Consider the following 18,805-nt stretch of genomic DNA (forward strand, 5'->3'; position numbering starts at 1 on the left):
GTCGCCCCCGTCGCTAAAAAGGTGCCCAGTGCACGCAGAAGGGGTGCTTGTTTTGAATGTGGACAACTGGGTCATTTTAAGAATGCATGTCCCAAGAAGAACGCCCACCCTAATGTACGCGAATGAGCTTTCAACCTTAACACATAGGATTCCCGGAACGACAATTAGTTACGGGTACGTTTCTTCTCAACGACTCTTATGTTTCATGTTTATCCGATTCGGGTATCGATAAATGTTTTGTATCCAAGGCTTTGGAGCCTACTCTTTGCACTCCACCCCTCCCCCTAGATATTACTTACGCCATTCAAGTGACCAACGGAAAACCATTGCGTATCGAAAAATTTTATCGGAGGGAGTACGTTAAACTTATTGGGTAGGTAATTTGAACTTCTATTTGACATCTATAGAACTAGGGAGCCCGAAACCTATACGTTAGGAAGGGAATGTTTTCCCCACATATATGTGATTTTAGTGAACTAAATGATTTCCGTTTAAGAACCGATATCCTCTTCCCCGTATCAACAACCTCTTGAACCGTTACACGGATCTCGCGTATATTCTAAAATCGACCTTCATTCTGGTTATCATCAATTGAGGGTTAAGGGAGAAGATGTCTCCTAAACCGCTTTCCGAACTCGCTACGATAGTTATAAATTTCTTTTAGTGCCGTTCAGTTTATCTAAGGCTCCGCCCGTATTCATAGACCTCCGGAACCGCGTATGCAAACTTATCTAGACAAATCCGTTACCGTACTTATAATTGATGTTTTAAGCTATTCAAACGGAAAGGAAAAAACGGACAACGTCTCCGTCTTACGCTCGAACTCTTGAGAAAAGAGCAACTCTATGCCGAATTCTCCAAGTGAGAATTTTGGTTAAACGAAGTCCAAATTCTAAACCATGTTGTTAGTGGTCAAGGTAAAAAAAAAAAAAAAAAAAAAAAAAAAAAAAAAATTTTAATTAATTAATTTTGGAGAAACCCTCACGACTCAGACTTGTATTCGTAAAAATCTTAGATCTCACCGGTTGTTACCGAAGATTCATTTCTGACTTTTCTCGTATTACACGACTTTAATCTCTCCGCGATCGAACCTTGAGCGTGAAGAATCACACCAACATTTCTAGCTAAATTCGTACAACACCAGATGGGACTCAAATATGGAAATATTTCTACTTGGACGCCGAAAAGCATACTCCCTCGACTCGAAATCAACGGGACGGAAATTCGTTATTTTGCACGAAGAATTCGAATACTAAATTGTGGATCCGATCAATATTCTTGTCATCACGTACCACACTACATACCTCTGTTATTTCACCGTTACCGTCTGATATTACTGGAAATTAAGATAACACACAATCCAACGATACTTCACTCTTCTTTGACTTAACGCCCTTGTGTTTCTGATAATCGGTCAACTATTATTCAACCCCGAACTATACAACTACGTGTACTACCTCGTTTCTCTTTCAGACTTCAACTTTTGACAACTAGAGGCACGTTATAGCAACCTCGAGATGTAAACTCATCCTATTCTAAGTCCTCATTTCACTACTATCTTTACCGTTCGCATTTCCGTTTAAAGAAACTCCTTGTAACATTTCTCCATGGATAGAGAAACTCCTCATATTACATAAGTATTCGCCACGAGGGTGAATAGTCCTAACGAACATTTTTCGAACCCTAACTAACTTGTTCAAACGTATCTTAAGAGATTCTTTTCCAACACGGTGTATCTTTGTCAATTATTCTGTATCGAAATACTCGTTTCACTTCTAGTTTTACAAGAAACCTTGGGAACCTGCTTAGACATGAGTACCGCGTACCACCCACAAACTGACGAACCGAGCAAACGAACGATTTACATCTTGGAAAGACATCTCACAAACTCGTATTGTCACCTTTAGTAGATCACTCTTACAACAGTAGTTACCACTCGTGTGTTCACGCGCACTTTTCGAAACCTTATATGACCGCTAATGTCATACCCCTGTTCATTTAACCAAAGCATCAACCACCGAAATCTGAACTCCATCAAGAAACAACAATTGAGATCGTTCAAGTCCGAGAAGGGCTCGAGACAACCCATTGTCGCCAGAAGAGTTATACCAAACTTAGAGGAGAACCTCACAAATCCCAGTGTGTAACCGCGTAATATTGAGAACCCGCACCTTGGAAGGGTGTAATCCGTTTCGGGAATCAGGAAAAGTTAAACCCGCGACATGTTAACCCTTTTGAAACCTTGGGGCGTATTGGAACCGCTCCCTACCGTTTAGAACTTCCGACTCAATTAAGTTTCCGTTTACCCTACATTTCGTGTAACAAACTTAGAAACGTGTCCTGCGGAACAGGAACGTGCAATCCTGCTGGATACATCAACTATCGATGACAAACTTCTCTTCATAGGAAAACCAGTTGAAACTGGGGATCGTAAAAACCGAACCATAATGCAACGTAAAACCCTGACTATCCAAATTCATGAGAACCCTCAAGAACGTACTTTCACTTATTCATAGCATTGACAACGTAAAGTCTCGAGTAAGAGATATCGACTACTACTTCCAACTAAATTTCGGGACGAAATTTCTTTTGAGTTGTGGATAATGTAACATCCCGCGTTTTTCCGTTAAATTTATTTTTAACACCGTCTTTTTCTTTTAAATAATACCTTTCGTTATTTAAATTCGTAGTTTCCGTTGACTAACGTTCATAATAATTCCGTCATTTAATTATAACATCTCTCGTTAACTTGCGTTTTAAAAATATTCGATCGGTTAAATCCCGCACCCGCTTTGAAACTCGAGGGACCGGAGTTGCCAAATGGGCAAACTAGTTGACTAGGTCAACTAGTCAACCCATTTCATCCATTCCATCATCTCCCTCATCCCTTTTCTCTCCATCTCAAGAACACACACACAAACCCATTCCATTCATTCATCATCTAAATTCAATCTTGGAAGCTCACAACAAATCCGATTACATATTTGGAATCCTCTCTTCATCCTCTACAATTTGATACCAACTTCATCTCGTTTGGGTAACACTTCTAAAACTCTAGATTTCTCTAAATTCGTGTTTTTGATTTGAAATGGTGTTAGTTAGTGTCTATGGCTCGAGTCTAACATGAATATATGTTTGGTTTGCTCGATTTGTTGTTTTTGGAGTAACTAGCATGAACTTGAAATGGGTGTGCTCAATCCTTGATTTTGGATGAGTTAATGTTGTTAGATTGTTAAAGTGCATGTTTTAATTGTGTTACTAGTATCACTAGCTTCGTTTTGATGTGTAGGTTGATTAAGAAAACTTCAAAAACATGAATATTGATTTTGTGATGTTTGACTAGGGTTTGATAGTTCTTGACATGAACTTTTGATGCTTGAATGCCATGGAATGTTAATTGTTAGTGATTAGTTGTAATGTATGCTTAATTACCTTCGAAACGGCATATCGTATGTGTAAATTGGATTCCCGAATCATAAAATACGTTTTACGAACTTGAAACTTTGAAAATAAACCTTTCTTGATCAATTGACGAGTTTTCGGTTATTGTAAATGTTATTTTTGTTTGATGAAACATGTTTAGTTGTGTTCCTTGTCAAAAGAGCTTTCCAACGGTATGAGATACGCTTTCTAATTGTTTACGGTTTGAGTTTTGCGTTTGTTTGAAATTTTACCAAGCCTTGAACAAGTGAAACAGGCCTGGGACCAGGCCACGGCCATTGTCGCGGCGCGACAGGCCTGGCCGCGGCGCGACATAAGCCGCGTCCAGATTCTGTTTCCCTTGACCTTTTTACTAAAAATGTTTGACATGTTCTAGACCTCCGATTCACATGAGACTTGTTCTAACATGCTTATATATGAATAAAAACCTCAGAAAAATAGTTTGGGACCCGACCCGATCCCGTTGACTTTGACTTTGACCAAGTTTGACTTTTAGTCAAACTTAACCAAACTTTTATACAATCATTCTAACATGCTTTTATACTTGTTTCTTGTATGAAACTTGACAACGTGATTCACATGCTATACTTAATCGAGTCGTAACGAGCCATAGGACTAATTGAACATCTTTGACCTATCGTGTTTACCGTTATTGATACAACCTATATGTTTAGGTCAAGACTAGCTTTGTCTTTGCACGCGTCTACTTGTTGAAGTACTTTATTAACTCTTGCACTCAAGGTGAGATCATAGTCCCACTTTTACTCTTTTTGAACTTATATTTGGGATGAGAAAACATAAACGATTCTTTTGAACTAAGTGAACACAAGAACGGGAAAACAAACATTCTACATACGAGTTTAGAACAAAATCCTCAATTCGATTATCATTAGTTACACTTGCCGGGTGTAAGCGAGAACTTATGTTGTATGGATCCATATGGGTTTGACAAACCCTCATTCAAACGGTTCGCTACCGTTTACGAATGAAATATATTTTCGAGAAACAGTGTTTGTTCTAGCACTAAGTGATGAGGTATACAATGGAAGGAATGTTAAGCTTTGATAATTGGGTGCTCGTGAAACAAACTTTTGGAATGTATTACTATTATTTCATTGATGCAAATCTTGTGGTTCACTTGTACTTACTTACTTAAACCTATGATTTCACCAACGTTTTCGTTGACAGATTTCTATGTTTTTCTCAGGTCCTTGAATGATACATGATACATGCTTCCGCTCATTATTTGATACTTGCATTGGATGTCGAGTATATGTGCATTTCATGGAGCGTCTTTTGACTTTACTTTAAACCGTGTCGCCTAGATTTCATTCGTATTATAACGTTGTAACTTAACTATTGGTTGAACAATTCTTGTAAACTTTGGGAACAATCTTTATTTTGAAATGAAGGCGACATATTTTGGTCAAACTTTGTCTTAAAGACTTATGACCACGTAACGGGACCTAAGTAGACGGCGCCGTCAAACATGATTTGGTCGGGTCGCTACAGATAATCTCGAGTAACGTACCATAATGATGAAGTAGAGAATCTCGAATCACAAAATAAGTCTTCAAAGAAAACGGGAATCAAGTGGAAACCAAGCACCAACAAGTATAGCAATCGAACAAATGTGCCAAAAGAACGCACGGGTTACCCCGTAATTGGTCAAGCCAAGCCTCCCACAGTACCTAACATCGCGAGATGTCGGTAAGAAAATAATGTGCTTAGGAGGATACACATTACGTCCAGATATCATCGATAATCATGAGGTGATCATCTAATCCGTTAAGTCAACCATAAAGATTGAGGTTCATCAGGCTTAAAAGTTGATATCTTACCTTTCCGGAGGTTATCCACTGGGAATCTGATCAATCACTGACATTTTGTGTATCATGGTGCGCTTCCCATTTGACTAGCAATTCTCCCTCATTTAGATAAGCTTCGACTACCAGTTTCCCTATTTGACGTTGAGGCCTGGTAGATTTCCAGTCGATTTTAGCAATGACTTTTCAAGATTTTTCGTCACCCTACAACTGGTATGGACTACATCTTCTGAAACAAATCAGCAAGTGTGTCGTTCGGGAGACTTGACTCCCTTAAGGATGGAAAAGATACATCCCGTGTGGTTAAATAAGGTGGTCGGGTGCAACATTGTCTTTGTTAGGAGAAACAATGAGGATCGCCCTATTTTAGTTTTCGATCTAGCGAATGGTCCGGTTTCGACCACACGCTACTATCACCGTTCATACGGTTGACACCTGCCTTGGTGCAGATGACCTACGTATGAACTTTCATGTTCATGTAGGATTTCACATTCAAAATAATGAACATGTTTTGAAAGTTTAAGACTTTCTCCTCTAACAGTACCTCATCGTGAAATGATGGGTAATGAAATGGCACGCTTAAGATGTATACGTACCAAGTGAAACGGTCGGAAGACTTTACTTCCTTAATGAGTGGATCTGAGTCACTCGGAAGTACCAATCTGTTTCAATTGACACTGGTTTGCCTATTCCCACATGACAAGCTTTTCTGCTTGTTTTAAGAAAGGTAAGAAGTAGATACTACCCTTCCAATAAATCCCAAAAACCTTTGGGTGCCATAGCTTTTGGCTATGGGTTGTGTTGTCTAAGCAAACACAAGCACGTAGCTATTGCTCTTAAAAAGGACAGCACTGGTGAAACTCGTGGCTCCTCTTCCCACAGTATCACACCATTAAATGATGTAATAATAAAATGATATAGTTTCGGAAGTCTGCTATACCAAGTAACCAAAAGTTTTTGATCTGGCACGTGATTCGGTCACAATCACGCTATGCAATCACCGCTCTCTCGCGGTTTACACCCGTTTTAGTACAGGTGACCTACTATTGAGTTCCCCGAACTCGTAGAATTTCATGTCCAATGGTAATGAACATGTGGAACACTTTTGGCTTCTTTGAAAACGCGAATTATACCATAAAATACCAAGCCAATTATCAAAATAAAGGTTTTGGCCGAATTTTCAATTGTTTTTCTATTTTTTTTATTTTAAACTAACTTTTCTGTTTTTTTTTATTTTACCCTAAATTTTTCAAATTTTTTTTTTTACGACCAAACCCCGTGAAACGTCAAGTCTTTTAATATCAAAACTAGTAAGATGATGATTTCATTAACAACCAACCCGAGAGATTTTACATCCCCACCCCACACTTGAGATCAAGTAATGTCCCCATTACTTGAGATCAAAAATAGATTAAAATCGAAAGGGTAAGAAAAATAAAAACTTATCGAGGTAACCACTGATCGTGGAATGACAGTGACAGATGGCGCTGAACTTACTGCCAGCATAAGAACATCATCCATTCCCGATCCTCACACCAATATCATCACTCAAGTAGTTTTGCTGAACTTAATGCCAGACTTGAAAAATCGTTTCACCAACAAACCTAAGAAAAGAAAAACACAAGAAAACTACATAAATGGGACAAGGTGGCACCACCCGGTACCGAAACGCCTTGTCCCCAAATAAATCCACAGTACATAAGCAAAATATAAAATTATCCAAGTACAAACCAACGAAACGGAAATAGTTTAAAACAAATTACAACATAATCACGAGCTCGCAGGCCCTCCTCACTGAAACCCATCATACGGCCAGTTGCCGTGCGGATACTGCTGCTCGAACCTCCTACGTGCATCCTCAAACCTTTCCTCCTCACTGTAAATCGGGGCCTGAACTCGGGGCCGAACTGGACTGCGATAATAAACCGGTGTCTGAGCTTGTGTACCATAATAATTCTCCGGGTTGTAGTAGAAAATACGAGCATTGTGCCTTTGCCAATCGCCTCCATATGCCATCCATTGCTGGTCATGCAAAGACTCAGCCGACCTCTCATCTACCCTCTGCTGACTTTCCCACATACGGTCATTATGCGACTGTTGTTCTCCCTGAAACTCATCAAAGCTGTCTGACACACCGATTCGCACGTTATCAACCCGCGACACTAAGTTATCCCAAATTTCTTGGGAAATACCCCAAGGCTGACCCCCTACTGGCACATTCGGAGCAACCGGCTCCGCCTCATCACCTCCTTGAACATTACCACCGGCCTCGTGCTCTTGTGGCTCAACATATGCAACCAAGCCAACTCGATTCACATCCCATATCACAAAACGCACATTAAGATAAAACCTTAAATTAAAAGGTTTCATTACTTGCAATGGGTCGGTTAATCTTGTACACCTGCTAAAATTGATGTCGAAAAATCGTTCAATTTTTGTAACAAAATGACCACCCAGCAGTGGCCTCGAAGAGCGTGTCTCCCTTAACTGATTAGATAAATATGTAGCAATCAACATACACAAATCAACAAGCGCATTAGTCCGAAATCGATTCATTATCCACAACTCAGTAGAATTAACTTTATCATTCCCATTCCTTCATCCACAAAAAGTACACGACAACAGTTTATGGAGTATCCGTAGATCTCTGCTTCGAATGTCGGACCCTTTCGACTCATTAGACACAAATGGAGTCAAACCTGAAATTTTAAACCAAAAGTCTCGCTCGTTATAATCATCCTGATTCCCAATGAACTCAGTTTCTTTTCTCAAATAGCGTGTTAAAGACTTTTCATCCAATTCTTCATACAAATTTAGTGCTCGAGACAAATCAATTCGACTCATGGCTCGACTTTCTCCTCCTAAATGAAATGTCAAAAAGGCTTGATCCGTCTCATCCCTTCGAGAACGGAAACTTAAAGAGGAGAAAAACTCAACAATTAACTCACGGTAAAGACCGTCTCTCAATGAAAAAGCACGTTCCCAAGTGCCAAGATCGACCCCTGTCTCGACATCACCAACATATAAGCAATATCCTCCCTTACCTCACTAGATGCACTATTCAACTCATCCCAACTAAAATACCAGGTTGCTTGAATATTCCGAGCTGAAATGTATCCAAAATATTCCGAGAATTGCTCCTCAACTTTTTACAACCAAACCTCCGGATTAGTTCTTGCTCTTCATCCCTTCGGGATTGAGCCATGGAGGATGATGGAGCATCAAATCTGCTTCTCTACACACATGAAACAAAAACCAAACCAAACACAAAACATCGAAAAGTTAGCGTTAGAAAAATCAACATGTTCCACATACTTGCACCAAGTACCATTAATACTCGTTTCAACTTCAATTAGGCATTTAGACAAAAGCAAGTATTGACAACATATGTTTGTGTTCCATGGTATCAAATTCAAAACAATTCTCAAAACACTATATCATGTAAGTTTCCCCATTAAAACAACCTCCATTTAACTCAATTTCACAAACTCATCTAGTTAATTAACCAAATCCAACAAGAATAAACCATTCCAATAACCCAAGAAACATCTCATCAATCACATAAATCATCATGTTTTACCAAATTCCAAAATCACATATGACCCGCCCAAATCACCCCACACTATCTTAAAACATGTATCTATTAGCAAACATCTCCCTCACAAATAAAATCCCCAAACATTCAACATCAAATTCGGATTTAACACTACCCTAATCTCAAGAATCAATATTATGCATAATCTACACAAGAATTCATGAAGAAAACACAACTATATCATATTCATCAACAATTCATCACATATTAAGGCATAAAAGTTGCAATCAAACAAAACCCTTAAAATTTCAAACATGAACCCTAGAATTAATACAATTAATCAAGAAACGTGAGAGAAAAAAAAAGCAAGAGATTAGTAAAAATCGGACCTTAACCGGCATGATTGAACAATGAATTAAAGAAATTAGGTAGCAATTAGTGTTAATTGAAACTAGGGTTTGAGAGTTCTTCTTTTGTTTGAGAGGTAAGTGTGAGAATGGTGGGTGCAAACAGATCCAAAAACCCCTAAAAAGAGTTAAAATACCATCGGGTTATGTAGTGGGTCGGGTTGACCCATTTGATTTAAAACCGAAACCGACGGGCGGAATCTGTGCGACAGAATTGTCGCACCGCGACATAAGTGGTCGCGCCGCGGCCAGAAGCTATACCTGATACTAATTCTTTTAAAAACTCGTGACCCACAAAACCTTTGAAAAATCGCGTCGCGGCCTCAATCCTCGAGACGCGGAGATGAACGTGTTTAAAAACCATTTTTAAATGGCTTTCTGTTACCAAAACCCTTGTTATGTCGCGCCGCGGCCCCAATTGTCGCGCCGCGGCAATACGCTGGACCTGGTACCTCGCCTTTGTTATGTATGCAGCAACCTCAAATACCTTTAAACACCAAAACAACCAACAAAATAACAAGTAATCTATCATAATTAATCATTTAGCATTTAAGACTCAGCAAACCCGTGATCAAACCTATTAATACAAACTATACAACAATGTGAACCATGTTTAACGAGTCGTTCACAAAACTCGTTTTCAACTTTAAGTATCCTTAGGATCGGGTTCAACGTGAACCCCGTCATCAATCACCATCGGACCATCAAAATATTTCTTAACACGATATCCATTAACCTTAAAAGTAGTACCGCTTGCATTTTTCAACTCAATCGTACCGTATGGGTACACCTTAACAACCTCAAATGGTTCCGTCCACCGGGACTTAAGTTTTCCCGGTAAAAGCTTTAATCTAGAGTTAAACAAAAGCACTCGATCGCCTTCATTAAACTCTTTTGGACCCTTTAACTTCCTATCATGCCATTGCTTGGTTTTCTCTTTGTAAATCAACGAATTTTCATACGCATCAAGGCGTAATTCACCAAGCTCATTCAATTGCCCCGCCCTTAGGCGTCCAGCTTCCTTCAAATCCAAATTGCACTTCTTAAGTGCCCACATCGCCTTATGCTCAATCTCCAACGGAAGATGGCACGCTTTCCCATAAACCAACCGATAAGGAGTGGTACCAATTGGCGTTTTGAAGGCGGTTCTAAACGCCCACAAAGCTTCATCGAGCTTATTCGCCCACTCCTTCGGATTCGACCCCACAGTCTTCTCCAGAATCCCTTTGAGAGCTCGATTGGTGTTCTCAACTTGTCCGCTCGTTTGGGGATGGTATGAAGTAGAAACTTTATGGAGAACTCCATATCGCTTCAACACCTTCTCCATTTGGGCGTTACAAAAATGAGTACTCCTATCGCTAATTAAAGCTTTAGGAGTTCCAAATCGAGAGAATAAATGCTTAAGGAAAGAAATCACAACTCGTGCATCGTTTGTGGGCAAAGCTTGAGCTTCGGCCCATTTAGACACGTAGTCAATGGCAACGAGTATGTAACTATAATTCTGAGATTTCAGAAATGGCCCCATAAAGTCAATTCCCCAAACGTCAAATACCTCACAAACTTGGATGCTTTGTTGAGGCATCTCATCCCGTTTGGTGACTTTACCGGCCCTTGGACAAGAATCGCACGACTTGCAAATCCGGTGGGCATCCTTGAAAATTGTCGGCCAAAAGAAGCCGGCATCATAGACTTTACGCCCCGTGATTTAGGGTCCAAAATGCCCACCGGTAGGCCCACTATGGCACTCGGTCAAATACGCATACACTCCTCACCAGAAATGCACCGGCGGATAACCCCATCGGGACAACAACGAAAAAGATAGGGAACCTCCCAGAAATAGTACTTAAGGTCACTGAAGAATTTCTTCCTCTTTTGATGCGACCACCCTTTTTCCAAGAATCACCCAACAAGATAATTAGCAATGTCTACGTACCACGGCTCGTCCACCTTGTCCATCGCCATGAGATATTCATCGGGAAAATCATCATGGATATCCGATTCGTGAAGGACTTCGAGATTTGGGTTCTCGAGTCTAGACAAGTGGTCAGCCGCTAGATTTTCAGTACCCTTCTTATCCTGGATCTCGATGTCGAATTCTTGCAAAAGCAAGATCCATCTAAGCAGTCGAGGTTTCGCATCCGGTTTCAAAAATAGGTACTTCAGAGCAGAATGGTCCGTAAAAACAATAGTCTTAGACAAGACTAAGTAGGACCGGAACTTATCAAATGAAAAGACCACTGCAAGGAGCTCCTTTTCAGTGGTAGTATAATTCAATTGCGCTCCCTGCAAGGTCTTGCTTGCATAGTAGATGGGTCGGAAATGTTTCTCGACCCTTTGACCCAAAACAGAGCCAACAGCAAAATTGGAAGCATCGCACATAAGCTCGAATGGAAGGGACCAATTCGGAGCAATTATGATTGGTGCATTGATCAGTTTCTCCTTAAGAAGATCGAATGCCTTTTGGCACTCGTCGGAGAAATTCCAAGGCGTGTCCATTTCGAGGAGTTTGTTCATCGGGTTAGCAATTTTAGAAAAATCCTTAATAAATCGCCGGTAAAAACCGGCGTGCCCGAGAAAACTCCGAACACCCTTAACATCGGTGGGAGGTGGAAGGTTCTTAATAGCCGTTACCGTCGCAGGATCCACCTCGATACCGTCCCTAGAAATCTTGTGCCCGAGAACTATGCCCCCTTGAACCATGAAATGACACTTTTCCCAGTTGAGCACAAGATTAGACTTCTCACACCGTTCCAACATCCGTTCTAAATTAAGAAGGCATGAATCAAAAGTGTCACCGAAGACCGAAAAGTCATCCATGAACACCTCCATTCAATCCTCTATCATATCATGGAATATGGCTATCATGCACCTTTGAAAAGTGGCCGGAGCATTGCAAAGGCCAAAGGGCATGCGTCGGTATGAAAATGTGCCATACGGGCACATGAAAGTAGTTTTCTCCTGGTCCTCGGGCGAGATAGGAATTTAGAAATAGCCCGAAAAACCATCAAGAAAACAATAAAAGCTGTTTCCCGCTAACCTCTCTAGCATTTGATCCATGAAAGGTAACGGGAAGTGGTCTTTACATGTGGCGTCGTTCAACTTTCGATAGTCAATACAAACACGCCACCCCGTGACAGTCCTAGAGGAAATTAACTCATTTTTATTATTGGTGGTAAGAGTCATACCACTTTTCTTAGGTATACAGTGTACCGGGCTAATCCAAGGACTGTCAGAGATCGGGTAAATCAGACCTGCATCGAGGAGCTTAATGATCTCTTTCTTCACGACATCTTGCATGTGCGGGTTCAACCTCCTTTGACGTTGCACCACAGGTTTGGAGTTATCCTCCATTAGGATTTTGTGGGTGCAATAGTGAAAGGACCCGTCCTAATCCATCCGGACGAAGTCCGTATCGATTATAAACGATTCACAATAGTTGATTACATCGCGAGGTACTTGACCTCTATATGATACATTTTACAAACATTGCATTCGTTTTTGAAAAGACAATATTTCATTACATCGAAAGTTGACGGTATGCATACCATTTCATAATATATCTAACTATAATTGACTTAATATTAATCTTGATGAACTCAACGACTCGAATGCAATGTATTTTGAAATATATCATGAATGACTCCAAATAATATCCCTAAAATGAGCAAATGCACAGCGGAAGATTTCTTTCGTACCTGAGAATAAACATGCTTTCAAGTGTCAACCAAAAGGTTGGTGAGCTCATTAGTTTAACATAAATAATCATTTCATAATTTTAATAGACCACAAGATTTCATATTTCCATTTCTCATAAACATACGTCCCATGCATAGAGACAAAAATATCATTCATATGGATTGAACACCTGGTAACCGACATTCACAATATGTATATAAGAATATCCCCATCATTCCGGGATCCTCCTTCGGACATGATATAAATTTCGAAGTACTAAAGCATCCGGTACTTTGGATGGGGCTTGTTGGGCCCGATAGATCTATCTTTAGGATTCGCGTCAATTAGGGTTTCTGTTCCCTAATTCTTAGATTACCAGACTATATAAAAAGGGGCATATTCGATTTCGATCATTCAACCATAGAATGTAGTTTCACGTACTTGTGTCTATTTCGTAAAACAGTTATAAAAATAGCGCATGTATTCTCAGTCCTAAAAATGTAAAGAGTAAAAGGGAAATAAATGAACTCACCTAATGTATTTTGTAGTAAAAATACATATGACGACATTAAACAACTGAACAATGCAGGGTTGCCCTCGGATTCACGAACCTTTGAAGAAAGGAGCTTTAAAAATCAAATGCCACTACCCGGGCTCGAACTCAAGACCTCTCGGTTAACCCACAACATACTTAACCAACCATCTATTTTTCTTTTTCTGAACTATAACATACCCGAATATATTTAACCTCTTTGTTTTTGTCTTTTGGCCCAACAATAAAATGGAAACATAAGGCCCAACTGAAATTCGATGTGGATCATGGCCCAACCGAAAATTAACCATGGCAAAAAAAATAATAATCAAGGCCCAATAATCAAAACAGATTCATGGCCCAATTTAATTGAATTTAATTCGTGAGAAAAAAAAAATATAAGCAACTGGATGTTAACTTTGTGGGGTTCGGTATGTAAAAAAAATAAAATAGGAAAGGGAAAACACAGCAGCCTTTTACGACTACTCCCCAACATCTTCAAAATTCGTTTCTTTTATTCACAAAGACATCATCATATCTCGTTCATCATCATCACACTTCCCGTCGTCATACATCATCCTCGTCTATTTTCCATCATCGTGATTTCCTATCACGATCATCATCATCACTGTAATTCCATCGTGATTTTCTGTCGTCCACAGCTTTATCAGTATACACCATCATTATACACTTTGTTTAACATGATGATGGTGGTGGTTGTGATGGTGGTTGGCGGTTATGAGATTTAGGTGTGACCACGATAGGAATAGAGAGAGAGATTGGCTACGGTTCAAATAAAAAGGAACATAATGAATTAGTGATGGCTCACTGTGATCGAATAGAGAACATCAAAAGCAATAACTAAAGGTGTTTGGGTTTGATCTGTAATGGTAGAAGGTATCATAAGGTGATCGATTAGTAGAGAAAAGTACATAAAGTGTGTGATGTTGGGGTGGTGTTTCGGCCAGAAGGGAAAAAGGAAAAGCGTGCAGCAAGTGTGAAATGAAACAGGAATATTGAAACAACATACGTTCATTATTATTCCTGGTTTTGTTTCGATTGGAATACAGAGAACAAACAGAAGTAGCGATTTATAAACAGAAAAAGGTATGCAGGTTTATGAAGAAGAGAAGCCACAACAGTCGATCATCACCTCAATCTTTCTTCATTGTTACAGAAGTTGGATCTGCAGCTTGGTTATGGTTTAGTGATAGTGATCGAAGAAACAATAAATATACAGCAGCAGGTAGTAGTAATTGGTTCGCACAGAAACATATATCAGTGATGGTGGTTTGGGTTTAAGCTCGAAACAGAAACAGTAAACATAAACAAGTTGAAGTTGTAAATAAAGAATAAAGGGGTGTTGTAGTGGTGGTTCATGGTGATATATGGCGATGAATTGAAGTGGGTTCAGTTTGATCAGATATTAAAAAGAAGAAAGTGATGAGGTTAGTTCTTGATTAGAAATAAATAGACAGTGGAACTTGCAGGTTGGTCACTATCATGAAGAGGTTGGGATGTCATGGGTTACGTTGGTGATCGGCAAGGCGAAGGCAACAATAGCAAGTTTGTCCATAGGTTATTAACAAGATGGTGGGTTTGTTACGGAAAAGAAACAGAAACAATTCGTATATTAACAAGAGGTGATACTAGGTTGTCAAGTTAAAGAAGAAAAAAAAATAAAGAAAGAAAGAAAGAAAATGATGGAAGGAGGGTGGTGATAGTAAGGTGACGGTGGTGATGATTTTAATATGGTGATGTGTCTTCAAGGTGATCAAGATGGTGGGTTGATATCGAGCAAAAGGGGCTGCCGGGTGGGTGAGCCATAGGTTGTTTAAATTGGTAGTAATGGTGTCGTGGTGATGGTTGTAGCAAGAGTTGTAAACTATGGATGTTTGATGGTGGTTGAGTGGCATCCGATGGATGAGTGCATATATATATATATATATATATATATATATATATATATATATATATATATATATATATATATGGATTTCATACATATATATATATGGCTTTCATATGTATAAGTGTATATAGATATATGAATTATGTGGATATGTATCTGCATAAATGATTAAGATAGATGAAAAAGTAATATAGTAACACAATAATGAATCTCAATTTTCAATTATGCAACAGGGAAGCAGCCTCTTTCTTGGTTCTTTCTACCGACGTTTTAACGGACTATAATATTGTGCCCCGTTGTTCCCTCAGTGGCGAATAAAAAGTCTTCAGAAAAATTTCATATTTTTATAATAATTATATTTATTTATTTCAGTCATGATGGTATAAAATTCGATCATTAATTTATTAAATAAAAATTACATCAACTGTCCCTCTCAATTATGGGTGAAATATAAAAAGTTTTAAAATTTAATAAACATCTCCTAAATACATTTTTTAATAAGTCTATAATTTATAGAACTCATTTTGGGATCACCGTTTATTTTAAAATCATATAAGTTTGAATTAAACTTTTCTAAATAATAATCGAAACGTCCATCGAGTATTTCAATCATTAAATAATTATATTTAATATACTCTATACATATATGTATATTTATTTTTATTTGCATACACATTTATTAACAAATAATGGTTCGTGAATCATCGAGACTGGTCGAAGGTCAATCGAATATATAAAACAGTTCAAAAAATTTGTGACTCAACATTACAGACTTTGTTTATCGTGCCAGAAATATGATATCGTATCGGGAGTTTGGTTTAAAATTAGTCGAAAATTTCCGGGTCGTCACAGTACCTACCCGTTAAAGAAATTTCGTCCCGAAATTTGAGTGAGGTGGTCATGGCTAACAATAAAAATGTTTTCATGACGAATATGAGTTGATAAATAAAGTTTTATCATCGTTGAGTAATATGGAATAAACAATTTTATTATTCGAAGCGTACGAGTGAAGCTATCACGGAAGAGTGAAATAAGAAAGACATGATTCATCATAACTTTTGACTAGTCATGGTTAAATTCTGGAATTCAAGGAATTTCAAAGAAAATCTTGGAAATCTATAAGATCTGATTCTTCGCGATTTAAGGAAATTAGGATCTCTTTAATTAAATGCGATGATCTGCCCCGATTACTACGTCTGATATTTTTATTATAAATTTACCTTTTTCGTCCCATTAGTTTTCACCACTTCTATTCTCAATTCCGAAATTCAAAAGATTGTGAAAATGCTTAATCCAGTTCTGATTCTTGTTCTTATCCTCACTATCGCAACAATCATTCTCCTTTTCTAATTACCACTGGAGGAATCTGTTTTCTTCTACTTCGCCCTTGGGGTTATGTTTTTAATTCTCTCGTGTCTTTATGTTGCGATAAACATTGATATACATGGTTTGTAATTTAGGTGTTGTTATCGAGCTTTATATTTTCCTTTATTTTTCGGAGCTCCATGCTCTTGTTTTCTATTCCCGACTCCAAGTCAAGTGAATAATGGTCCAGAATTCGTAGATATAGAGTTTCGAATGATTATAATATTCTAAGCAGGGTGGAACATGGTAGCACGATTTAATTTTCAAATTTATCAAAATTACAGAAGATAGAACTATCAAGAATATATTCTTCTTGATATGTTCGGAGGTTATGTAGAATGAAAGAGTTATGTAACATGACACATGATGACGTTATGGTCTGTGAATCATCATGTTTCATTAGAAACTCAGCATGACTTACTGTAATATAATCACGTTGATCAAGTGTCATTATATTATACTAACTCATGCATCAGTTTCCAATATTACTTCAATAACATTCATATTTTAAGCTCGAAAGTTTACAAAATATAGACATTAACAGTTTCTATATGATGTAACACAGATAGCACGAAGAGATTAATGATTTCAGATAAGAAGAGTTATGAAAATCTCCTCAGAAATATCGAAGATATTTATGATGATATTTTTAGAATTTCAAAGATCGAAGGTTGATGAAGAAAGATTTTTCCATAAGATTTAATATGAATAGAGAGCAGGGTTTTCTCTAAAGATTTCATTGGATACATAATTATCTGAATTCTTTGAATATAGGGTTTAGTCCTTGTATTTGTCCTTGGCCTCCTTCGTTGTTAGCTCAATCCGTTTTCTAGTTCCAACTTTTCTGAGTTTTTCCAACATACTATTCTTTATTATCAAACTTCTGGCTCTTAAGATCGTTTACAGTTTTTACTGCTTCATTCAGCTTTTTCAACATTCTGAGTATTGATTAGTAGACTGGGTGCTTTTCAAAATTTCAGAATGAAAGACCATAGTTCTAAGAGATAAATGTTATATGGATACATATAACTGTTGATGTGAAAATGTTGCGAGACTCAAAATACAGATTTGCTAATTCCCGTGATTGGTATGGCAATTCTCGTTATAAGATGCAGATAGGGTTTCGATAAGGATAATGATTTTTCGGAAAATCAAAGATCAACGAAGTTGTTGGTAAGTTTACTGCTAATATGGTGAGATATAAACAGTTCCTCGGTAATGATGACTAAGAGATAACGTATATATCAAGGTTTTAATAAAAAAAAATTCGAACGAGAAGTCGAAGTTGACTTGTTGAATCTGTGACAAAATTGGCTAATTTGGAAAGGGATTGCAAAGTTATTTTCGGTAGTAACAACGCCAAAGGAGCTAGCACAGATTTGTGTTAAACGTTTACTCAGTTTCCGAGAATTTTTAAGTGCATAACTATATACATAAATCTCTCCTTCTGTAGATGAGATACAGTTGGTTCATTCACTCGATTGAGGTGTTTTCAAGAATCATGAAAGGTTTGAATGCAGATTAGAATTGTCAAGGTACAAATGAAATCAAGTGGCAAACTTGAAGAATTGTTTAGTTTCATATGTTATAGTCAATATTTTAATTCATTTTAATTGTCCAATGTTGGTAGTCCACAGTTGATAGTCCACAGTTAGCAGTGTACAAATAACAATTCATATATAGTTTATTATATAATATTCAAATTATTTAATACGTATCGTGACCCGTGTACATGTCTCAGACTCGATCACAACTCAAATTATATATATTATTATAGAATCAACCTCAACCCTGTATAGAGAACTCGATCATTACTGCATATAGAGTGTCTATGGTTATTCCAAATAATATATATAAATGCGTCGATATGATATGTCAAAACCTTGTATACGTGTCCCGATATTTACAGTGCGTAAAATAAATAACAGAAATTAAATAACGATAAATAAAATGCGTAAAGTAAATAACAGAATTTAAATGACGATAAATAAAATTGCGAGAATGTAAATTGCGATAATTAAAATGCGATAAATAAATAAATTGCGATAAATAAATTGCGATAAATAAATGTAATCAGTTAGCTAGGAATAGTTAGCTGGAACAGTTAGCGTG

This window comes from Rutidosis leptorrhynchoides, chromosome 4 (genome assembly GCF_046630445.1).
Source record: "Rutidosis leptorrhynchoides isolate AG116_Rl617_1_P2 chromosome 4, CSIRO_AGI_Rlap_v1, whole genome shotgun sequence".
NCBI classification, from domain to species: Eukaryota; Viridiplantae; Streptophyta; class Magnoliopsida; order Asterales; family Asteraceae; genus Rutidosis; species Rutidosis leptorrhynchoides.